We start from the raw sequence: 25,524 nt of genomic DNA on the forward strand, positions 1-25,524 counted from the left end.
GTCAGTGCAGGACACAAATGCCTTCCTCAATTGCTCCCTACCTTGTTGCCATGAAAGAGGGTATTTGACTGACTGTAAGTATGCTTTCTGGGCTAGGTTGACTGGCTGATGTGTTCTTTCATCCTGCTGTCTAGGGTTCCTGGTATATGATTGTCTAAATTTTTATGTGGGTGCTGGAGATTCAAATTCAGGCCCTCCTGCCTGATTGCCAAATAAGTATCCTTATCCACCAAGCCACCTCTCCAGCCTTTGTACCAATTATCTCTCATTCTCTGTCCCTCTCTTTCTCACTCTTTCTCTCTCATACATCATGTAACACAAATCATATTATATTATGTATTATTATATATTATACATGTACATACATTTTAACACACACATATGTGTGTATATGGTTACATTTACTTAATGTGTATGGGTATTTCACCTGCATCTTTCACTGTATACTACATGCATTATTGTTGCCTGTTGAGGCCGGAGGAGAACATCATACCCCCTAGAATTGTGGTTACAGAAGGTTATAAGCTGCCATGTTTGTCCAGGGAACTGAACTGGGGTCCACTGGAAGAGCAGTCAGTACTTTTAATCACTGAGCCATTTCTATAGCCCAATATACCAACATTTGAAAGCAAATTTTTTAAAATCTCATGTATGAAGAGAACAATCTAAGCTGGCTTTTATCTACTTAAATATTGAATCAATGTCACCCACCCTGACAAAAAGAAAGAATCTGTCTTATATGGGATTGCTGGTGAACTCCATCAAATGTTTAAAGGACATGTATCATGTCCACACAGTCTGTATCAGAAAATGGGGATAGAGGCATGACTGTCTAGCTCCATACCAGCATAACCATAACACTAAAATCTAGCAAATTACAGCATAATATTGAACATGAATATCCAAGCAAGTTTTAAACCCGTGGGCTGGACAGATTGCTTAAAAGATGGTTTAGAGCACCAACTGTTCTTCCCAATGGCTGTTGTTTGATTCCCAAGACTCACAAATCTTTTCACAATCCTCTGTAATTCCTACTCCAGGGGATTCAACATCCTCTTCTGACATCTGAGAACACTAGGTACACACATGTGGTACATAGACAAAACAGAGGCAAAACCACAAGGTAGGCAAACATATATCAATAAATAAACTTTTAAACACACCACTAAAAAAATCAAATCCAGCAGCCTGCAAATATAATTAGTTATACATCATGACTAAGTGGAATTTATTTCTGCTATGCAAAGCTATGTCACCATCCCAAATGTATATAGACAACCGTAAGGAAAAAAGATGATAGTCATACTCCTGGCAATTGGAAATGAAGATAAATGTCTTCAATCATGCCAAGATATACACAAAATCATAACTGGTAAGCTAATATCATAACTGGTAAGGAATTAGAAACATTTCCAGTAAAATCAAAACAAGACAATTTTGTGCGTCTTTGCTGCTGTTTTAAAAAGATTATTTGGTTTTTGGTTAGACATAGACATAGGCATAGACACAGGTTTGTGAATGTAAATTGATGCACCTATGTACCCCCTAAGACTAGAAGAGGGTGTCATGATGCTCAACTTATTACTTGAACACTGGGATCTAACTCACTTCTTCATGAACATCAAGCTTTCATAACCACTGAGCCACCACTCCAGATCCACTCCCTTGCTGCAGCTTTTAAACTGTATGCCAGCTGGGTATGGTGCTGCATATTTATAACCCAAGTCCTTGGGACTTGAGGCAGGAGTCCAGTACTCAGCTCAAAACAAGTTCAAGGTCAGCCTGCTCACATGATATGTTGTCTCAAAATACGTACATACATACATGCATGCATGCATACATACATACTTACATTCATACATGTGTATGAGTTATTTTCTTAGTAATAAAATAAGAGCAATAAAATCCTCTTTAACAGATATTTGCTCTTTTCTATGGAATGTCCATAAGAATCATCAGCAAAATCTTCCTGAAACTAAATTGGTAGATGTAGAGAAATTTTAATCCAGCAACATGGCTGTTCTACCAAGGCACTACATCAAAAGATCTTCTATATCTGTGTGATCTGACTGGAATGCAGTACATGCCTTTTAATCCCTTTGGCTACAACATAGACACACCTTTAATCCCAAACAATGAACGTGAAGTTAGTTTGTAGAAGGAAACAGCCATGCTTGAAAATGATGTGTGATTGAGAGTCAAAGTGAAGAAAAAGATTTGACAGGATGAATGAGAGATAAGATATATCCAACTCTCAGGAGAACAGCCTACATGGGACAGAAGAAGTTCTCTCATGTCTTCTGGAACTCTGGCCCCTGCCTAAGTTACCGCCCTCCATAGCCCCCCTCAAGAGAAGCATGGCTAGAAGTCATGTAGGCAATGGCCCAAGCTTCTGACCTTCAGGCTAAACTCCTCCCCAGTTACCTAGCAACAGTAAAGACCATAAAAATGGCTGTTCAGCCCCTGCTTGCTCTCTTACTTGTCTCTCTCTTACTTCTTACCCCTCACTCTCACCCTCTCACTCCTCTCTCTGTGTCTTCCCTCCTCTCTCCTCTCTCTTTGTCTTCTCCTCTCCTCTCCTCTCTTCTCTTCCTCTTACTCCCTTTCTCTCTAGCCTTTGCTCTCTCTCTCTTTTCTACCCTCTCTCTTTTCCCCTGCCCTTCTACAATAAAACTCTAAAACCATAGATGGTCTCTGCTCCAGTCAAGATCCACTGCGCCCACTCTCGTCAGTGTTAGGAACCTCTCTTTCCTCATCCCTCTCTCCTATAACCCCGGTGGCTTTAGCAAAGTAGCTCCAGGCCTCCCAGGTGGGGCTACCCCTTGCCACTCCCCAAAGAGTGGGTCAGAGGCTTAGATGCCCACCCAGGGATGAGTGGAAGGTAGATAGCAGCCCTCCCGTGCCTGACTAACCAGAGAATAGGTGGAACTCTGGTGGGGTGTGGGTCTTTCCCTTCCCCCTCTCCCCCCTGGGACTCCCCTCTTTAGTTCCCAACAGGAATAGTTCTTTGCTTCTGAGTGTTCAGCACAATGTCTCTTACATATATCCAGTCTCCAACTTGGTACTTGTGTGGAACCTCTGGGGTACCTGCATCATACAGGGCACTAAGTTTAGGCTACCATTCCAAATGCTTGATCTGGAGAGCTTGGAATCAAGCCATAAGATCCATGTCAGACTGAAAAGTCGCTCTGGGACTTTTCAAGACCCAAGGGAGTGGGTGTCCCATGCAACATCTCATAAGGGGTCAGGTTAAAATGGTAGGGGGTGTTCAGGGCCAAGGGAAGGGGCACCAACCAGTCTGAGCCAGTCTCCAAGGTCAATTTAGTCAAGGTCTCTTGTAGGGTTCTATTTATTTTCTCTACCTGCCCTCAACTCTGGGGACGACATGCACAAAGGGGCTTCCAATTAGTCCCCAATATCTCTGCCAATCCCTGACTTACCTTAAGAGTCAAATGCAGGATCATTGTCCAATCCAATTACCTTGGGCACTCCAAACCTCTAGAAATTTTCTTCTAATATCCTCTAAGTTACCATTTTAGCTGTTTCCTGCTTAATGGGGAATGTCTCAACCCATCCAGGGAAAATATGTACAAACACTAGAAGGTATTTATAAAAATATTTTCCTGGATTAACTTCTGTAAAATCGACCTACCAATAAACCCCAAGTTTTCTCCCCTATGTCTTTTGTCCTGTTTACTCTTGGCTGCATAAGCATTTACTTGCTAGCATACCTTACACTGTTCTATCTCTCTGGCCCAAAACCTGAGGTCTACTATATATACTTTACGTCCCTTAATTGCTTGGACAAGCTTTTTATTCCCTAAATTAGTCCATTGGTACATTTGGCCTATAAAGTCTTTTGCTTGCTTTCTGGGGAGTATAGTTCTCCCTTCTTGTGTGTGCTATTGTCCTACCTTCTCTTGGTAATAGTTGGTAAGGTGGCTAGCAATCTGAGTCCTTTCTTCTTTTTTTATATATTTTAAGTTATGTCATCTCTTAGCCCAGCCCCATTACCCAGCAGGTGTTCCTTGCAGACCCATAACTGGCATAGGCTCCTGCAGAGCCACTTGATCTGCCTGGTTATTTCCATGGCACACTGAGACTCTTCCCTTCTGATGTCTTGGGCAATGATTAATACTCACAGTTGCTGGCTCCATCAGATACAAGATTTACTGCTTGTTTCTTTGCCCTCTGATGTAAGCAGTCCTCTCTGTTGGTATATAGCCTCATGGGCGTGGGCTGTGGCAAATGCCTACCTGCTATCCATGTAGATGTTGATCCTTTTGCTTGCCCCTAGGTCCAAGGCTTTGGTCAGAGCTATCAGTGCTGCCTTTCAGGCTGCCATTCCCGGAGGATGCCGTTCTGCCCAGACCACCTGGCACCCATCCACAATGGTGGCCCCTGCCTTGCATTGTCCCTCCACCAGGTAGCTGCTACCATCAGTGAACCAGGTCACCTCAGCATCAGGAAGCAGCTGATCAACAGACAGGTCCTTTTGCTATCCCTGGTCCTCAGCTAGAATCTGCTGGCAATCGTGAGGTGGTGGGTCAAGGTTGGGATCAGGTAACAGAGTGTCCGGGTTGAGGGCCACTGGTGAAATGAAGGTCACCCGATCTGAACTTGGCAACAAAGTCTGATAATGGGTCACGCAGGCCTTGGTCAGCCATCGATCCAGGGGCTGGCGAACAATGCTCTCCAAAGCATGTCACAGTCAGGCTCTGCCCCACAGTCAATTTATCAGCAACTAGAACTGCCAATGCTGCCACTATCCATAGGCAAGCAGGCCAACCAGCAGTGACAGGGTCTAATTTCTTTGACAGGCAACTGGATGCTTCCAGGGGCCCAGCCGCTGAGTGAGCACCCTTTTGGCTATCCCCCTGTTCTCAGCCACATAAAGGTGGACCGGTCTACTGGCATCAGGCAGCCCTAGAGCAAGGACCTGCTTATTCATGACAAAAGTCTGTTGTCCTTCTTCCTCGGTTTTTAGTCAAGGGGTAGAGGGGATGGGGTAGTCAATTTAACAAACCTTAGGATCTAGCAGAATCTAGCCCTACCTACAAATTCCCGTGCCTGCTTGGTTTTTTTTTTTTTTACTGGCAGTTGGACCTTCTTGGCTGGGGCTATGTGTTTCAATCCTCCCAGCTCCTCGAAGAGGGATTTAGTGCCCTCTAGAGAGACCTCCTTAGTCTTGGGCCCCAGGTTTCTTCACAGGCAGGAAGGGAGTATTCCAAGCCATTTGGCACTTCCACAGGATCCCTTGTTCCAGGAGCCTGATAATGTGGGGCCAGATTCCATCCCAGGCCTCCTTCAACATCGGATATCGGTGCACAGACCCCAGGGAGGCTTGGGCTCTGAACTTCATATGGATAGGGGGCTGGTTGGTGGCCCTCCACATCCCTGCCATCTCAGCCCAGGCCTGGGGAAAGACTTCGAGCCACCAGTCTAGGTCCTGGGGTGCCCTGTCCAAGGTCTCAAACAACTTGCATTCACCCTCTAGCCTGAGAGTCAGGATTCTCTGTAGATTCTTTCCCTGTTGCAACACCCACTCCAGTGTAGTCTACTTGACAGGCCTAAAGGCTTGGACGCAGTCCCAAGGCAACGATTTTCATGGAAACTCAGTCTCCTGGAACCTTGGCATTCCCATAGCATGATGCTCCAAACCTGTACTTGGGTTAGTTGGTATATGGATCTGTGTGCTTTCTTTCAGTATTGTTTTATTATAGGTGCCTCTAAGAAATGATTTTACAAATACCTAAATCAGGTTGAACTTTACTCCCTGGCTTTCACCAATGTCCTAGGCAGTCCTTGAGCTGACCCTGGGCTTGGAATTAAGTAAGAATGTTACTTATTCAGTAACCTTCAGAATTACCTCTAGTATTGTAAGAGAGACAGGGAAAGAAATCAGGCATTACAATTTACTTGAATAGAGCAAGAAATCTCAGGGCTAGTCTACATAGTAAATACTTAGAACAATAGCCGAGTCACTCCCATACACAGGAATTTACAATGACCTAGGAAGAAGGAAGGTTGTGGTTTTAGGAAGAACTGAAGTATTGTATTATTCATGAAAGGGTTAGTAGAATGGAATTCCCCTGGTGCGTGTTTTTCACTAGGCCCAGTGGAATAGCATAATTAGGTATTTACTAAGGGATCCCTAGTGGTGGGTTTAACAATAGACTAGCATTGCATTAGACCATTCACCTGGCTCCTGTGTTTAGGTGATCTTAGATAGGGCTGTTTCTATCCCAGTTGTAAACACTGCTTTGCTCTGGCCATCTTTTTATGTATGCATTTTCTTTGTTTTATATAAAGAACCATTTTGCATCTCGCTGTACCTTGGCTGATATATTTGCCTAGCTTTCTTGGTTTTCTTCTGTATTATAAGTCTGGTGCTCGCTTTGAGAAATTACATTCAGATACAACACTCCCTTGTGTTTGCATCTGTTTGTCACCCATTTTGCTGACTCCCTGCCCCCCCCCCTGTACCAGGTACTCTGATTTCCCCGAGGAGGGGCCAATGAGGCCAGTCTGCTGCACCCTGTGGCTTTTCTTTCTTTCTCTGCTCCTTTTTCTCCTGTCTCCCTGTTATAGTAGACTTTCTCAGCAACCTGCATTAAATCTCTCAATGACTTATCCTGCCTTTCTAGCCTCTGACACTTTTTCCTGATATCTCTACTAACCTGGTCTATAAAAGCCATTATTCACAGTAGTTTTATTCTCTTTGCTACTGGGGTCATAGGGTGTGTATTGGTGCTCTAGAAAGGATACAGGTGACTCATCTGGTTTCTGCTTAATCTCACATACCTTGGTCAAATTTGTGGGTCATCATGAGACCTGCCAGTGGAGTCTGGTTGTGGACCTTTAAGTACAATGAGGTTACCCCTTTCCTTTTGCCATATTAAAGTCCCAGTCAGGTCTAGTCAGGGAAAGTCTGACTGTCCATAACAATCTTGTCAACTGATGGTGCCTCTGTGTCTCAGTCTTTCTGGCTTCTGGCTTCATTATAAATGAAACAGTCTCAAAGAGATTAACTGGCCCTAAGTAGGAAAGCCACCATGGTATCAAGGAGGTGGCTCTCAGACTGTGTCCCCATGGTGGGACCAGGAAGATTCCCCCACTAATTCCCCCCCCCCAGTAAAGGGGAGTGAAGTGGCTCTGGTCTCCTATGGGCTGAGGATCCCAGAACCTGTACTGGTAATAGTGGGGCCATGGGGAAAAGGGTAGGGAGATTTGGAGGAGGAGGGTGTTGGAGCAATAAGTCTGCTGGTAAAGGATCTTGGAGGATCGACTTCTTCTCAGGTCTGTGCTGCACACGAACCTCAATTGGGTCCTCAATCTGCAGGAAAATGGGGTTCCAGTGGTTACAGGCGAGCAAGGAGTCAGTGCAGATGACTAATAAATATGGACACAAGGGAGTGCTGTATCTGAATGTAATTTGTCAAATGGATCACTTTTAATACAGAAGAAAATAGGGAAGTAGTGACATATCGGCAAGGTACAATGAGGTTACCAGATGCTTATGACTCTAACACAAAACAGGGGAATGCAAACATAAAGACTGACAGGAACTGGGCAATAAAACAACTGAGACAAAGTCAGCTCTATCTAAGGTCAGCTATATTCTTAAAAGCCAGGTGTGAGGTCTTTACACTCCCAGGGCAAGGGCTTTCAAGCCCAAGTCATGGTTCTAATTAGGGAGCTCCACTCTAGCTAACCTTCTCATGAATAATGCAATACTCTAAAACCACAGCCCAAGTTACTTCCTAAACCATTGTAAATTCCTGTATATGGGAGTGACTTGGCTTTTATTTTAAGCGATAGTGTGGGGGGACTTTCTACTAATAAGTAATGTAGTCTGCCATACATAACTATAATAAGAATTCTAAACTTACTTTGCTAAGCGTGCCCTGAGATTTCTAACTCTTATGTAGTAGATAGTAATGCCTGATTTCTTTCGCTATCTCTCTTACAATACTAGAGGCAATTCTGAATGTCACTGAATAGGTAACATTCTTACTGAATTGCAAGCCCAGGGTCGGCTTAAGGCCTCCTTAGGGCATTGGTGAAAGCCAGAAAGCAAAGTTCGATTTTGCTTAGGTATTTGGCAAGTCATTGCTTGGAGGCACCTATAATAAAACAATACTGAAAGAAAGTACACAGATCCATTCACAAGGACAAGTTTGGAGCATTCATTATACAGGATGCCACGGTTCCAGGAGACTTAAGTTTCTGTGAACTTTTTGCCTTGGGACTGCATCCAGGTTTCTAGTCCTGTCACCAGAGTCACTACTGGAGTGGATGTAGCAGGTCTGAATCTCTCCTCCTGTGCTTCCTTCTTCCTGACAGCCAGAACCTGTGAGCTGGGTCTTGGAAAAGAAAGGCTTTTACCCATGAGAGGGGTGTGTTCCACTAGATTTTTTCAGGTAACTATATAAGGCACTTGGTCTGGGTGCCCCAGGGATCCTGGCCTAAAAACTCTCTCCTTTCCTACTTTGATCACCTGCAGTTCGAAAATCCCTACAGTTGGCCATTTGGAGGAATAGAGAGTACTAACATGTTTTTCAGTCTATCGAATGTCCAAAACATCTCCGTCAGTCATAGTCCAAGAACATAGAACAAGGTACCAACAAACGCAGAGAAAAACAATCAACCACACAGACAGCTCGACCCTGCCACAGGTGGTCGACCAAGAACACAGAAAAAGACAATCAACACATAGTTTGTCCCTTCCATGGGCCCAGTTACAGACACCAGGTGCTTCTGCCCATAAGGCAGGAGCCAGAAAAACCAGGTTATAGCAAGTGTCGGCTCCTGCAGATATTGTCTTGATGGTTCCAGAAGGAGCAGAGCCTTCCCGGCTCCCTCCAGGGAGAACTGAAGCATTCTCTCTTCCTGTGGTCACGAACTTAAGGCACATCTGCCCATCGCAGTTGGCCGCACCAGACATCATAGGCTCTCTGAGACTCCTGACGCTTGCAAGCAAAAGTTCAAACAGACTTACAGACTCAGACTTTGACGAACAGAAAGACAAACAGGAACCACAGTGAAAGCTCAAGACCTCTGATTCATGGCTCCAGTGTGTTCCCACAAGGAGTCGCTTCCCGGCCAACACACCAAATGTAAGACTCCGGGGAGCCTTAGCTTATCAGGAACCCCCTGAGTGCACCACATGGAGCCTGGATCCATGCAAAAAGTAAGAGTAATTTTTTGTTCCAGTGCACTGGGGCCATCCCAGAACTGAAGGAGAGGCAGGGACCCCCAGCACCTGTTCATCGAGTTTTTATATGGTTTCCAGGGGCAGAACAGAGCATCAGCAACTAGGCACAATATGATTGGCAGAACAGTGCATCCTTTAAACCAATTGGTGTTTAGGTAATGAGGTGACAAGGACTTCCCTTGTCTGAAGGTGAGCAATGGTCAACCCAGTGAAATGTGTCCCCACCCACAGATCTGTTCCCACCCTGTGGTCTGAAAAATGCTAATTAGCCTCTCCCTTCCAGGGGGGTGAGTGTTTTATGACCTTCCCAAAGTTCCTATGCCGACCTTTTCACACTAAAAAGAATGAACTCATTAGAGGACAGTTAATATTCATTTTTTTTGGCATTGCTCAGGATTAAATGGCTTATTTCCATTGACCTTTTAATTATATTCATTATACCAATAGATTTCTTAATGCTGAAAGCTCTTCTTTGGGAAAACCCCTATGAGTCATGGTACATTGATTATTTATTATTCATTTATTTATTATTTAGTGTCATTCTATCCTACTAAGCAATAGTCCAATCCCATTGAAAGTCTTGGGGAAGAAGGATCTGTCCTGGGTTATATGTGTTTTCTTTGTTTGAGACATGGGTTTGTTATGTCCCCACCTTCAGTCGATTCTATGTAGATCAATGTGGCCTTGAACTCATTGTACTCCTCCTGCCTCAGCCTTGAGACTGTAGTTTTAGATCATCTCTTTGTCAGTATCTGCTACTGAGGTTTGATTGTGTTTTAGCGTAAACTCTCATTTAGAGGAATCAAAAACGATTTCCAGCTGATGAAAATGGCTCCACACCAAAGGTGTGCCTTAGTTAGGATTACTGTTACTGTGATGAAACTGCATGACCAAAGCAAGCTGAGGAGGAAAGGATTTATTTAGCTTAAGTTCATTCACTGTTCATCATTGAAATACGTCAGGAGAGGAACTCAGACACATTAGGAACATAGAAACAGGAGCTGATGCAGAGGCTATGGAGGGATACTGCTTACTGGCTTACTCCTAATGGCTTAGTCATCTTGTTTTCTTATAGAACCCAGGATCACCAGATCAGGGGTGGTAATACCTACAATGGTCTGGGCCTTCCCCCATCTGTCACTGATTAAGAAAATACGTTATAGGCCTGCCTACAACCTGACCTTATAGAGCCATGTTTTCAGGTGAGGCTACCTCCTATCTGATGACTATCTTATGTAAAATTGACATAAAATGACCCAGTACATGTGTGGCACTCACTTAGAATCCCAGCCCACTGGGACCAAAGGATCACTGGGGTATAAATTGAATTGTAGGCTAGCCAAGACTATACTGTAAGACCCTGACTCAGAGAGAGACAGTCAGAGACAGACAGAGAGACAAAGACAGAGAGAGAGGACAAAGAAAAAGAAGAAGACAATGATGAAGAACAAGAAGGAGGAGGAGGAGGAAGAGGAGGAGGAGGAAGAGGAAGAGGAAGAAAAAGAAGAAGAAGAAGAAGAAGAAGAAGAAGAAGAAGAAGAAGAAGAAGAAGAAGAAGAAGAAGAAGAAGAAGAAGAAGAAGAAGAAGAAGAAGAGAAAAGGAGGGAAGGGAAATAGATAAGTAGAAAGGGTAATGGAGAAAGGAAGACAGGGATTCATGAGGACATTTGCAAGATTCTGGGAATACAAAATTAAAACTGGGAGGAGGTAACACACTTCAGATACTCCCTAGTGTGGAGACCACTGTGTTCTTGCCACCACCAATCATATTTAGGTATTACTCTGCCGATGCACCCTACAGAGCCCATATGGTACATCAGAGCTTTGGCCTCTGCTGTCTCTGGAGGCCAGAAGTCACTACAAATGGACCATCTTTCAGACTTCTGGCCACAAGCTCTGATCCTGAATAGCTGACTGATTCACACTGCATAGTGACCACATCTGAGTGGTGGATCCTGGAATTTTTGCTTAATCCTGGCTACAAAAGAGTCTGGGAAAGCAAATGTCTCTAAGTCACTGATCTGATGAAAGGAGACTTCTTTATTTGATGTGGATGGTTCTAGTGTTTGACAACACCAGAAGCAAACACACAGCTTGCTAGGTTGGTTTGAAAAATGGGGTGGAGAATTAAAAATTTGTAGGGTGGAGATAACTTAAATATCATTGAAATTGTTTTGTTAAAAACATATTCTCCCTATTATGTGTCTTTTGAGCCTGCAAGCACACATGGAGATCCGAGGACAAACGGATGGAGAGAATCAGTTCTTTCCTTCCACCAGAGGCTCACCTCAGGTCTTCAGGTTTGGCCACAAGTACCTCTATTCATTTTGAGTAACCAAATCATCTGTCTGTGAAGTTATAAAGATTTTTACACTTCTTTAGGAGCTAAGCCTTTGGCCACTGGCTCAGTTTTTTCCCCCTCATAATATACATTTGTCTGAATTTCTTGTTTAATTTCTTTTTTAGTATTTATATTTTTAAAACAATGCATAACTCTTTCAAATATTTACAGTTTTGAATCAAATAGAACAAGAATATAACTTTGATGATGAACTTGGAGCAGAAAAGTGGCTACATCCTGACTGTCCTCTGTTTTTTTTGTTGTTGTTTTTTTTTTATTGTTTTGTGGGAAAATCTGCTTTTTATACTTTGATTAGCCATGTTGACTAAGGGTTAGCACATTAATTAGTTTTTGCTAATTCATTTATGAAAATAGTGCATGAACTCACTATTTTGCTTATTTTCACACCATTAGATTCTGGAGAAACACACACACACAATTTACATATAAAGATTATGGGAATCAGTTCATGAAAAGTATAGGAGTTGAAAACTCCTACACTACATCCTGTGTAAGATGGAGCCCAGAAGCCTTATGCAGTTGTACATATCTTTAATCCAGGTGTTCTGGTGGCAGAAGCAAGAGGGTCTCTGTGAATTTAAGTCTACCCAGAGAGTTCCAGGACAGCAGAACTACAGAGATATTTGGAAGTTTCTAGAAATATGGAAAATTAAACTGGGAGGAGGTGGCCCACTTAGGTTCCTCCTCAGCAATGGAGACCACCTTGGTCTTGCCACTTCTGGGCACCACACATTAAGGCATTACACTGCCAGCTCACTGAATAGAGCTCCCATAGTACATCAGGAAAACAAAACCAAAGATGGAGACTTGCCAAGACCTCCAGTGTACAAACAGCAGAAGTTCTAGCTCATGAGAGAGGGGGTCTGTCCTCTACATTTCCTAAGTGGGCTGTCAATGTATTATGCTGTGGACTGGACTCAGTCCCTCAACCCGCAGGGAACCAAGGTTTCGGTATTCAAGTGGGCAAGGAGTTGGCGGGGTGACAAACAGACGCGAACACAAGGGAGTGTTGATCTGAATGTAATTTCTCAAAGTGAGCATCAGACTTACATTACAGAAGAAAACAAGGAAGTTAGGTGATACATTAAGGTCATCCAAGGTACATTGAGGTTACCAGATGCAAAATGACTCTTTACATGAAACAGAGAAATGCATACACAAAAGCTAACAGGAATCAGGTAGTGTTTACAACTGGGATAAAAATCAGTGTTTACAACTGGGATCAAAATCAGCCACAACTTAGGTTAGCTTATTCTTAGAAGCCAGGGGCAAGGGTTTCATTACCTTGCCATAGTTCCAATTCTAGTCTATTGTATAATTCACCTTCCATTCAGGCCACTGTAAATTTCTGTGTATGGGAGTGATTCAGCTGTTGTTCTAAGTATTTACTCTAGAACTAGCTCTGAGATTTCTCACTCTTTTTCCAGAACATTTTAATGCCTGATTCCTTTCACTGTCTAGACTGGAGGCATTTTGTCTGAATGAGTAGCATTCTTACTAAAACCAAACCCCAAGGTTGGCTCAATGATTTCCTAGGATATTGAAACACTGGTAGAGGCTAATCTAACTTAGCTATATGTTTAAAATCATTCCTTAGAGGCACTTATAATACAACAATATTGAAGGAAAGCACAAAGATCTGTTGACTAATGCAAGGACAAGTTTGGCGCATTCGTGCTATGGGATGCCAAAGCTCCAGGACACTGAGTTTCCATGAGACTGTTTGCCTTGGGACTGCGACCAAGCTTTTGGGCCTGCCACAGTTTTTACTGGAGTGGGTGTGGCAGTACTGGATGATGTTCACTCAAATACTGAAGGCAACTGTTCTGAATTCAGCCTGATGACCCAGATCTTAAGCTCTTCCAGGAACAGCCTCCCAGACACATCCAGCTGTCGTGGCTTCCCTTAGCCCAGGCAAGTTGGTACATGAAATGAACCATCTGTCAACTTGTGCTTTGGTCCTCCCTCCCTCCCTCCACCTGATTTCTCTTTTCTTCCTTGGACAGCAACTCATGTCTCAGGTGGGCCTCACACTTCCTATGCAGTGGAAGATGATTACTATGCCCAGTGTAGAGAATAAACCTAGGGCTTGGTGCAAGCCAGACAAACACAACATCCCCTGATTAGCACTTCTCTCTCTCTCTCTCTCTCTCTCTCTCTCTCTCTCTCTCTCTGTCTCTCTCTCTCTCTCTCTCTCTCCCCTTTATCTGTCTGTCTCTCTCTCAAATATGTTTATCTTCTTTCTGTTTTCTTAAAATTTTGCTACTAGCTTTGTGCTAAATTGATGGAATTTGTTTTATATATTCAGATATTTGAATTTGATTTTTCCTTTGTTTATTTGGTTTCTTGAGACAATGTCTGACATAGCCCAGGCCTTAAACTTGGTGTGTATCTAAGTTTCTCTCTCTCTCTTTCTCTCTCTCTCTCTCTCTCTCTCTCTCTCTCTCTCTCTCTCACACACACACACACACACACACACACACACACACACACACACAAAATAAAGATTTTAAGCATAACTTTTGCAGTGCAGTGGCTCTAAAATTAATGTATTTGTGTGACTCCTATCTAACAATCACAATTCACTGTTTAATGTTTGAAATATTTTCATGAAGCATGACTTTCTTATCTATTAAGAATCTACAAGGATACCATTATTTACAATGGTTTACATGTTTGAGTAGCTATAGATTATTTTGAGAGTTAAATATATGCATATACACAAAGCAATTAAACCCAACATACTTAAAACACAGAAGAAAATACGCTGAAATATACAATAGATTGTTACAGTTTTATAGATCTTGTGGTGATTAATCTCAGTGATTCACTTGATAAGGTATAAAATCAATTTGGAGATGGGTTTCTGAGCATTCTTATGAGGAGACAATCTTGACTGAGTTGACTGAAGTGGCAAGACCTGACCACTGTGGATGGCATCATTCCTTGGGATGAGAACTAGGATCTACATAAATAGAGAAAGTGAGCTGTACTCAGAAATCCACGGCCCTCTGAATCCTGAGGATGGATGCCACATGACCAGCTCCTCTAAGCACTGGCTGCTCCAACTCCTCTGCCTTTGAAAGAAAGATGAAATTTCAAGACATGTAAGTCATATAAAGTACTCAAAAATTGCTGGTTGTTTGTGAGCCTAGAGGCTGCCTGGGGCTGAGAAAAAAGAAAAACAAACCTGGATATGCCCCCGTAGTTAAAACATTCCGGGGAACAGCTTGACCATAAGATAAAGAGCAATGTAAAGACATAACAGGGCTATCTGAACTGAGTCAACAACTCACAGAACTCTGACACCCTGCACGTACATGTAATTTTTCTGCTGATGTTTGAATAAGCCAATAGTGTGTCGCTATGCTGAATTCCACACCCCTAAGCCCCTTACCCCATAAAAACCCCTAGCTTTCGAGCCTCGTTGGCCGACATCTGTTATCTCCTGTGTGGGATGCATGTGGTCCGGAGCTCCGTAATTAAATGACCTCATGTAATTACATCAAGATGGTCCTTATTGATTTTTTTGGGTGCACGCCGAATCCGGAATTGAGTGGGGGTTTCCCCACTAGGTTCTATCACAAGACTCTTGCAATGTGAGCTGAAATAACCCCCATCTCCCTCGACTGCTTTTGTTGTAATGTTTTATCAAAGCAACGGGAAAAGAAAGTAGCCCAGCGTTTAATTTATCAGCAGTAAATGTTACTGGTAATGTACTTTCTTTTTTTATTGCTGGCTATCAAGGCTAAGTCCTCACACACTCTAGACAAGTACTCTTCTTCCAAGTTGCCCTTCCTTGCCTTGTATAATTTTTATACATTTCTATGGCATTTCTCCCCATCTCCCCGTATGTCTATTTATCCTTTAAGAATCTTCTTTCGGCTCAGGGCCCCGGTTGCGGCGCGCGCGAGCGCCCGGCCTGCTGCGGGCCATGGACGAAGCGGGCGCCTTTGGGCGCCGCCGGCCCTTTCCCGGAGCGCAGCGGCGGCGCTGGTGGCGGCGGCAGCAGCAGCAGAGGAGGCGGCAGCGCTGGTGGCCCGGCCGCAGCGAGGGCGAGGGCGCCGGCCGCACTGCCATGGGCCTAGTCGGGCTGCAGGAGAACGTGTTTGCTGGGCAGTCAAAGATCTATGTAGCAGTCGCTAAGCAAGCCCTGAAAAAGCCCCTCAAGGGCAAGCAGGTCTCTCGGAAATCCCAGCAGAATAGAAAACTCACCGATTTCTACCCTGTGCGGAGGAGCTCCCTGAAGAGCAAAGCTGAGCTGCAGTCTGAGGGAAGGAAGAAAATAGACTGATTGAGAGCGGGAAGAAAAAGGCGTGAAGATCGATCTAATTGATGGGAAAGGCGGGGGTGTCGCTATCAAGCAGTTCTCCGAGAAGACTTTGTGGTAGAATACCATGGGGACCTCATTGAAATCACCAATGCCAAGGAGTGGGAGGCTCTGTACGCACAGGACCCCTCCACGGGCTGCTACATGTTCTATTTTCAGTATCTGAGTAAAACCTACTGCGTGGATGCCACTCCAGAAACGAACCGCCTGGAGAGACTCATCAATCACAGTAAGTGTGGGAACTGCCAGACCAAACTGCAGGACATCGATGGCGTGCCTCACTTCATCCTCATCGCCTCCCCTCCGAGACATCTCAGCTGGGGAGGAGCCCCTGTATGACTATGGGGACCGAAGTGCAAGGCCTCCATCAAAGCCTACCCTTGGCTGAAGCACTAACCACGTGGCCTCCCTGCCTCCCTGCCACCCTGCCTCCTTCAAAGGACAAAGTGCCCTCAAAGGGAAATGAATTTTTTACACACACACACACTTACTCTTAGCTAATTACTTCAAATGTTTTTTAAAAGTATATTAAAGATGCCTTTTCATGTAGTATTTAAATATCTGTTACAGGTTTCCAAGGTGGACTTGAACAGATGCCCTTATATTACCAAAACTTTTATATTCTAGTTATTTTTGTACCTTTTTGCATACAAGCTGAACATTTGTGCTTCCCGTGCAGTGTAAGACTCTGCACAGGTTTTAGAGAATGGTGTTGAATATGAACTGGGAAGCTGGGCCTCTGCTTTCTCCAAAGTTAACTGAGACCGGGGCTCGGAGGCCCGGCCAGGAAAAAAGACCTCTTCCACAGGCTTACGTCTTTTCCAGGCACCTTGAAGCAACAGGGTAGACAGTCAGACTAGAGGCGGGCTGGGAAAAGCACTGTTCTCCTGCTCAAGAAGGGCAGGTCTCCTGAAACTGCATTAATTCTTTATAGAAATGTGAACACTGAATTTATTTTAAAAAATAATAAAAACAAAACATTTTTTAAAAATAAAAAAAAATGGAAAAGAAAAACCCACAGAAAACAACTTAACGGGTATATAGGTTTTGAAGGGAGTGAAATTAATGTGGTTTTCTTTTCTTCTGGGGTTTATTATTATTTTTTGGCTTGGCTGGCTGGTTTGTGTAGAGAAGATTTGAGATGGTACTCTATTCTAATCAAAAGTGAGATTTTGTAGTGGGACCGGAAATTACTAAGCCCACCCCCCCCTCCCCAACCCCAGTTCTGCTGCACGGGAAGTTCTCTACCTGCTGTCAAGGCTGAACTCCTGGTATCCCGTGAAGATGCTGTCAGCTGTCAGTCTAGCACCCCTGAGCATCAGGCACCAGACACCTGATGTGCTTGGCACTAGGGTACCTGGCAGCCGAGAACCAGGATGATGCTTCAGTTTTGACCTGTGAGAGCAAGAGTAGGTGGCTTCCTTCTCCCTCCCTGGGGAGAACTCACCATTCGCCTTCAGTCCAGGGGCCTGGGGTTCAGGAGCCAGGTATAAGAAACTACCCTTGTCCCCGACACCCCCATCTCCCAGGCTCATGATGGTGCTACCCGCACCCTTTGCTAGCCCAGTCAGTGGTCAGACTTGGAGGAGGATCTGACAGGAGGGTGTAACTGTGAGATAAAAATGTCTTGGTTGTACCTGTTTGTGGCTTAGCTTTGTATTTAAATACAAAAAAAAAAAAAAAAAGGAAATAAACTTGAAACTTATTTGTCATCTTAAGAATAAAGCTAAATAAATAAATAAATAAATAAACAAACAAACAAATAAATAAATAAATAAAAATATTTATTGCCAGGCAAAAATAAAAAGATCTTCTTTCCCTCTACCATTTTGGTTTTTTTTTTCTCCAAAATGGCCTTTTGTTTTCTTTTTGACATTCTTTTCTTTCTATGCCCAATTTACCCAAATGATAGAAGCATTTATGTCTCTGTTTGGTAGTCTTATCTGAGTTCCAATGTCAATATCTAAAGGGATGCATATATCCTTTGAACACTTTAGTGATAAGTCATATGCAGCATGACCAAAGCAGATCTCATTTCAAACCCTCTCCACCCTCCTCCCTCATCTACTCTGCTTGTCTTCGGTTTCCTTTCCAGTAAATTATAGCACTATACTTCCATTACTTTACTTTCTGCAATTGTGTAATTTCTCTTCTCTATATGACCTGGGTCAAGTCATGATCTCTCTTTGTGACATGTTCTCTTTCTCTTTCCTGTCTGTTCACCATTTCATCACAAGCAATTATTTTTAGTAAAAGAAAATGGACAAGCCATCTTTGGCTTAAAACTCTAAAATGCTTAAGGATAACTCTCAGGGTAACAGGAGAAAAAAAGTATTATAATCACAATACTGAGTCAGGAGGTTTACTAGGAGTTGGAGTCCAGTGTAGGCTTCAGAGTGACGCTCTGTGTCTAAACATAAGAGAAGGAGCGAGATAGATGGCTCAGGGAATAAGAGTACAGGTCTCTCTTAGAGAGGATCTGTTATGTCCCAGCAATCTCAGGGTAGATTGAAACCATCCATAATTTCAGTGCTGAGAAGAGATCCCAGGTTCCTCAGCAAGATCAACAAGTGACCTTAACAACTGAGCAATCTCCCCACACCATTGCAACCATTTATTCATTCATTTATTTATTTACTAAATGAAGAACTTTCATTCTTTAGGTATCTATAAAAAAATTAAGGAATGAATTTTAATTGTAACACCTACATCATTGTATACTTTTTCCTCATTTTTTTCTTTTAAAGGATACACTTGACACCAAATAGGGTTCCCTGAGCCTGCCTTCAGAGGCGCGGCAAGGGAGGAGGCCTGGGCCTGAGGACCACAAGCAGCTATGGATCTGTCTATGGGTGGGCGGGAGCACAAGGCCCCTCCCTGGCCCAGTGCGGGCAGAGGCATGAGTGGGGCGGGCGAGCCCTCCACTCCCTCCCCATGGCCAGGAGCAGGCCACAGAGGCAGCAACTGAGTAGACAGGCTCAGGGCTCAGCGGCCCAGAACCCGGGGCCCTGGGGAAGACGAGCGCACTCCTAGAGCAGAAGGAGCAGTAGGAGAGGCTGCAGGAGGCAGAGGCCTTAGGGGATGTTCGGGAGGTGCAGAAACTGGTGGAGAGCAGGGTGGATGTGAACTCCCAAAATGAGGTCAATGGCTGGACCTGTTTACACTGGGCATATAAGCACAACCGTGGACAGGTGGTGTCCTACCTGCTACAGTCAGGAGCTGACAGAGAGATTCTTACAACAAAAGGAGAAATGTGGGTACAGTTAACATCAAGGAGAGAAATCAGGAAGATTATGGGAGTGGAAGAAGCTGATGATGATGAAGCTATCCCCCAGCTGAAGCAGGAATCAGAATGCCCCCCCTTTTTTTTTAAACTATCTGGCCAACCCAGCCTTCCCTTTTATCTCCACCCCTGCAACAGAAGACTCCACCCAATTGCAGAATGGGGGCCCCTCCCCACCTCCAGTGTCACCTCCTGCAGATGGCTCACCTCCATTGCTTCCCACCACAGAACCCCTCTGCTAGGGGCCTTTCCTAGGAACCACAGCTCTTTGGCACTGGTCCAGAATGGCGATATTTCTGCCCCCTCTGACATACTTAGAACACCAGAAAGCACAAAACCTGGTCCTCTCTGTCAGCCACCAGTGGGTCAGAACTGCTCCCTGTTCACTGTCCCATCCAAGCCCCCGGGTGTCTCTGGAGCCTCAGAATGGATGTATGTAGGCCCAGCGCCAGCATTCCAGCCATTTTTCTTCACCAGAGCATTTCCATTTAATATGCAAGAGCTGGTACTCAAGGTGAGGATTCAGAATCCATCTCTTCGTGAAAATGACTTCATTGAAATTGAACTGGATCGACAGAAACTCACCAAGACCTGCCCAGAATGAGTGGCTGTGAGCTGGGTGTTAATCCAGACCAAGTGGAAAAGATAAGAAAGTTAACCAACAAACACTCTGTTAAGAAAGGAAAAAGATTTGGGGGGGGGCGGGGGGCGGGAGGACAAAGATGTTGCCAGACTCCAGGGCTTCCAGCAGCTGGAACTGGTTCTGATGATAGGTGAAAACAATTTTCTGTTTAGAAAAGCTGCATCCACACTGACTGAGAGTCCTTGCTACAACCAGAGCTTCAAAACTGACGTACTAAAGCAGCAGGGACTTTATCACTGAGTATTGTGATAGTATGTCACAATACTGGACCTCTGGACCAAAGGACAAGCCGTTGATCCCAAAGCCCACCAGGGACTACGGTGCCATCGCATAGTGTTCACTAACACCCCGCCTCAGCAGGCAGGAGCCCCGGCCCCCAGCAGCGGTGCCACTCTTCCAAGCCTCTTGGTGCACAGTAAACTATTGCTGAATCTTTCAGCAGCTGGGAAGTCGTCTTGAGAGGCCGAAGGCGAAGGAACGAGAGCCAATGTTCAACGCGCAGAATGTAGAGAGTTGTCGAAGCAGAAGCTGAGAGCGCAGACCTGTTTCTACCCACTCCTGTTGACAGTGCGCCTGAAGGGCCTGGCGCACTTCTCTTAGTGTTGCATGTTCGTGACCACTCAAGAAATTTTGAATTGACGAGGGAGGAAGACTGGGGAAAGAAAGAAAGAAAGCACAGGTACTGTACAGAGGGATTCCAGTGTGACCTGTGGCTATGAGCTTTCATATAGCATAAATTATAAATGTTACTCAGGTTTAAAGTATTTGAAATATAGTTACCTAATTGTAAATAGGCCAACCAAAAGAGCGTCCCCTCCCCAAGTTTTCTTTTATGACCACTCATGACTTTTTTTGTTTTTATGACTGTCTCAGCAGTCATCTTCGCATCTGCTCCCCTCCACAGTCACTAGAGGGCCCTCTGATGCCCTCTAAAGGAGCCACCACCCTGCTCCAAGGCCACTCCTTGTTACCCTGTGTAATTGCACCATTCATGAAGAGCACAGGCTCTGCTGGACAAGGCTCCCATCACTCTCACTTCCACCAGGAACAAAGAGCAGCTTTTGAGCCCAGACTTGTTGCTGGTTTAAAGGTTATCGTGGGACACTGAACTAAAGGAGTTAGCATCTTTATTTTTGTATCAAAGATAAAGGTTATTTTGGAAATCATTAGGGTTTTTACATAACTCTGAAATCTGTGTAGCTTTTATAAACAAATTGTTCAATCTGAGGAATTCCCCATTACCTCCACAGTCAGTTGTGAGGGCCTGATTAGACTCTGGAGCGTGATGTACGAATCTTCTCCAAGAGTGCACTCAAGAGCTTCCCCTCCTCAGCATCATTAAAGATGAAAAGCCATCTCGGTTTGCTTGACTTTAGATAGAACCTGGTGCACACACAGAGGAGCAGGAGAGCAGGGCTGGAGCAGGTGTTGACGGGATCCCTGCTGTCTTAAGCTTTTCCCCCATAGTGCCTATAGTTTCCAAAGAAACTTAACTTCCTGGGTATTAACTTAATATTATTAGAACACTGCAGTTGACTGAAAACCTGCAGATGCACTGGAAGAGAACCTTGTGCTGAGGTAATGGCCTCCCACTGCTTCCTGAGTACTGAAATGAGCTTAAGGTGTTCTTCAAAGCCAGTGTCATGGGGTCACTGTGAGGTGACTGCATGGTACCTGCTCCTGACACAGCTGGTGACTTCCCTTCCACCTCCGGGGGATCTGACACCTCAGTCAGATTAATAGCAGTGGAAAGCTAGAGAAAGCCTTTGTGAACAGTCTGCCTACACTCCTGAAGGATGATAAACTCTAGGACATGCTGGACGTGAATCAAAGGGAAGCCCTAAGTCTGTGACCCCCTAAGTCTCAAGTGAAGCTGCGATTACTAATGAATCCATTTGATGACTAGATGGAACACAGAGCAGGCATGGTCAGAAGCTTCATTATTCTGGTTCCCATCAGTGTTCACAGTTGGTAAGAAAACTAGCAAGGAATCAACTGCATGCACCAAATCCCAAGACAGAGTCTCAGGTCTTTAGTCTCTTCCACGGGCATTGCTAGTTTAAGTCCCAAACCCAGGGAATACTGGCACTTAGAAAAAAGAAGGTTTCCACTGTTCTTTTAAAATAAGCATTTAAGATAAAAGCTGACAGTTCGCACGAACAGAAGGAAAAAAAAGATTAGGTAATGCTAAAACAAATGCTAATAATTTAGTGTAATGTACAAAAATCACACTTTTACTTAAGTGTGCTTTAAGAAAGAGTACAAACTATTCACATAACTATACACCTTGTCCTTGACTTCTTCTTCTTCTTTTTCCCATCTTTGCTCATCTTTTCTTTATGTTTTCGAATTTCTCAGACTAATGTATAGAAGGCATCGTCAACACCCTGTCTTGTCTTTGCTGAGGTCTCAATGAACGGAATCCCGTAACTCCTTGCTAACTCCTGAGCCTGTTTCGTGTCTACTGTTCTAGAAGGCAAATCACACTTATTCCCTACCAGAACCATAGGCACATCTTCAGAGTCCTTTACTCTTTTAATTTGTTCTCTATAATGGTGAATATCTTCAAATGATTTAGTATTACTTATGGCAAATACACAAAGAAAGCCCTCCCCAGTTCTCATGCACTGGTCCCTCATTGCACTGTACTCCTCTTGACCTGCTGTGTCTAGAATATCCAAGACACAGGTTTCTCCATTAATTACTACTTGTTTCCTGTAGGAGTCCTCTATCGTCGGATCATATTCATCCACAAAGTGATTCTGAATTAGCTGTATCGTCAAGGCACTCTTGCCTATGCCACCAGCTCCAACTACCACAAGTTTATACTCAGTCATTTTCAGCAGGCCTCTCTCCGCGCTGCGGAGCCGCCGCGCCTCAGGCTCCCGCCGCGCTCGCTCCGGGTCCGAAATGGCGCGGGAGCGGGACTCCGGGCCGGGCCGGCGCCGCCTTCCCCTGCCGTCTCAGCCGCCGCCACAGCGGCCGCCGCCTGCCGAATCGAGCCCGGAGTGCCTCCCTGGCCTATTTTAAGTATATGTTCCATGTAACTTAGAAGAGACTTTATATTGCTGTTCTTGAATGGCACAGCCTTGGATGTTGATCATGGCCAGCTGACTTACAGTTGTGCTCACCTCAGCTATCTGCTTTGTGATTATCAGTCATACAACTGCCTATCTCTGGTGAAGGGCGCACCATCTCTTCCCCCCTGCAGTTTTATTGTTCTGCCCTCATGTGTATGGAGGCTCCATTGTTATAAAGTGTCCATAAGGATCACTGTACCTATCCTTGAAGAACTGACTGCTATCAAATGCACTATTCCTCTTTATTACTTCTACATTTCTTTCCTCTAAAGAATGCTGTATAAAAACAAATAAAACTATTCTTCTTTTCCTCTATTACCACAATATAGCTTTCCTTGTACTTTTAACTTTCTCTTTGTTGCCTCATGAATGGGATATTGCTTAAATTAAGGAATATGTCCTTTATTACCAGGTGGTGGTGGTACAAGTCTTCAAGCCCAGCATGTCAGAGGCAGAGGCAGGCGAATCTCTGAGTTTGAGGCCAGCTAGCTCCATCTGTGGAGTGAACTCCAGGATGGCCATGACTACACAGAGAAACTTGTGTCAAGGAAAAGAAAAAGAATTAAAAATCAATAAAAAGGGCTGGTGAGATGGCTCAGTGGGTAAGAGCACCCGACTGCTCTTCTGAAGGTCCGGAGTTCAAATCCCAGCAACCACATGGTGGCTCACAACCATATAATAAGGAGATCTGAGTGAGTGTCTGAAGACAGCTACAGTGTACTTACATATAATAAATAAATAAATCTTTAAAAAAATGAAAAAAGAAAAATGTTTAAAAAAATCAATAAAAAGCCAAACCCAAAACAAAACAAAAATGTCACTTATTTCCAGTGCATGCATGAAATTTAAATTGAATATCAACACTGCATGTTTATTTATATAACAGCATTATAAAATTAGAACGAAAATCTACCTAACAATCTACCTAGCATCTTAGGAGAAAAAAGTTGCTGAAAATTCAAGCAGCAGAAGAGGGCAGTAAAACTCAACAGAATGTTCTCGTAGGTGTTAGTACATTTCCTTATTCTCCTTTTTTAGAATCTCAAAAATCTTTCATATACTAACAAAATATATTTTCTATAACAGACACTTAAATATGTGCCCAAATGTACAGAGAAACACCAAAATTCCTCACAGTTCATCACTACACTTGCTATATAATAAACATCTTATTAAGGAGCCTCATTACCATTGTGCTTTGCCATAGAGAACAGTTTGAACCATCTTGATTTGGTTTGGGACAGTTAATATTCCCCTGTAACCAGTATTCCAATTGTGCCTGTACAGTGTGCCCTGGCATCCCAGACTTCTCAAAAGCAGCCAATTACAAGATACTTTTCCCTTATGTCCTTATTTGGACTTCCTTTCAAAACTGCTCTTGTCCTCCAGGTCTAAGTTTCTTCCTGAGTTCTCCTGTCATTCCATAGTATATGGAGCTCTCCTTACATTTGAGGTTACAGATTAAATCAAACAACTGAACCATACAGATGATTTAATTGCATTTCCTCTATGATTATGTTTAATGTCTTTAAATGTCAAGTAGTCTGAAGGTGATTATTCTCTATGCCCTGTTTTCCCCCTCACTTTGATTTTGTAATGTTTTCTTTTTTCTTTTAGTTTTTGTGAGACAGGATTTCTCTGTGTATAGCTGGCTGTCCTGAAACTTGCTCTGTGGACCAGGGAAGCCCCAGAGATCTGCTTAGACTCCTTCATGGTCGATTTGATTCCCCCATTTGGATTTCTCTCCTTTCATTTTTGTTTTGTTTTGTTCTGTTTTGTTTTGAGCAGGGGTCGTGCTGTGTTACCCCGCCTGCTTCAAACCATTTTCCTGACTCAACTTTCCTGAGAATATAGTGTAATTTCACATTCTGTGTCATTTTTTTAATACATCCATGCCAAGAATATACAATTTAGTTGAATTTTTCTAGTTTCCTCCTTTTCTTTTTCTTTTTTTTTTTTTTTTTATGGTGAAAAAAAAGTGTATACTTAGAATTAGCCATCTGGACTCAGTTTAGATGATCCCAATCTTGTTGGCAACATGTAGGGCATCATAATCAGGAGCCAAGCGAACATATGCCTTCTTCTCTCCGTCGGGCCTTATCAGGGTATTGACTTTGGCCACATCAATGTCATAGAGTTTCTTGACAGCCTGTTTGATCTGATGGTTGTTGGCCTTGACATCCACAATGAACACAAGAATGTTGTCCTCTATTTTCTTCATGGCTGACTCAGTGGTCAGTGGGAATTTGATGCGCTGAAAGCGAAGAAGGAAGCTCCTACCCCTCCCAAAGCCGAAGCCAAAGCGAAGGCCTTGAAAGCTAAGAAAGCAGTGCTGAAAGGTGTCCACAGCCACAAAAAGAAGAAGATCCGAACGTCACCCACCTTCTGGCGGCCCAAGACCCTGCAGCTCCGGAGGCAGCCAAAATATCCTCGGAAGAGTGCGCCCAGGAGAAACAAGCTTGACCACTACGCTATCCTACTTTTCTTATTTTGCTCCTTTTCGCTACTCCATCCTCACACCCCCTCCACGGCCAACACAAACACAGTAGGAAGATATTCAACACTATCAAAAACATCACCTCTCTAGGCAAATATTTTTTTATCAAACA

At 43.8% G+C, this 25,524-nt stretch overlaps 3 pseudogenes; 2 read left to right on the forward strand and 1 right to left on the reverse strand.

Annotated features, from left to right (window-relative positions):
* Positions 1–15,513: 15,513 nt before the first annotated feature.
* On the forward strand, positions 15,514–16,305 carry LOC110288095 (N-lysine methyltransferase KMT5A pseudogene; annotated as a pseudogene).
* A 940-nt stretch (positions 16,306–17,245) lies between these two features.
* LOC110288091 (ankyrin repeat domain-containing protein 40-like) lies at positions 17,246–20,052 on the forward strand (annotated as a pseudogene).
* A 1,978-nt stretch (positions 20,053–22,030) lies between these two features.
* Positions 22,031–22,701, reverse strand: LOC110288094 (GTPase KRas pseudogene; annotated as a pseudogene).
* Between the last annotated feature and the right edge of the window lie 2,823 nt (positions 22,702–25,524).

Source organism: Mus caroli, unplaced genomic scaffold (assembly GCF_978045245.1).
Source record: "Mus caroli unplaced genomic scaffold, Mus_caroli_1 scaffold_1, whole genome shotgun sequence".
Classification (NCBI taxonomy): domain Eukaryota; kingdom Metazoa; phylum Chordata; class Mammalia; order Rodentia; family Muridae; genus Mus; species Mus caroli.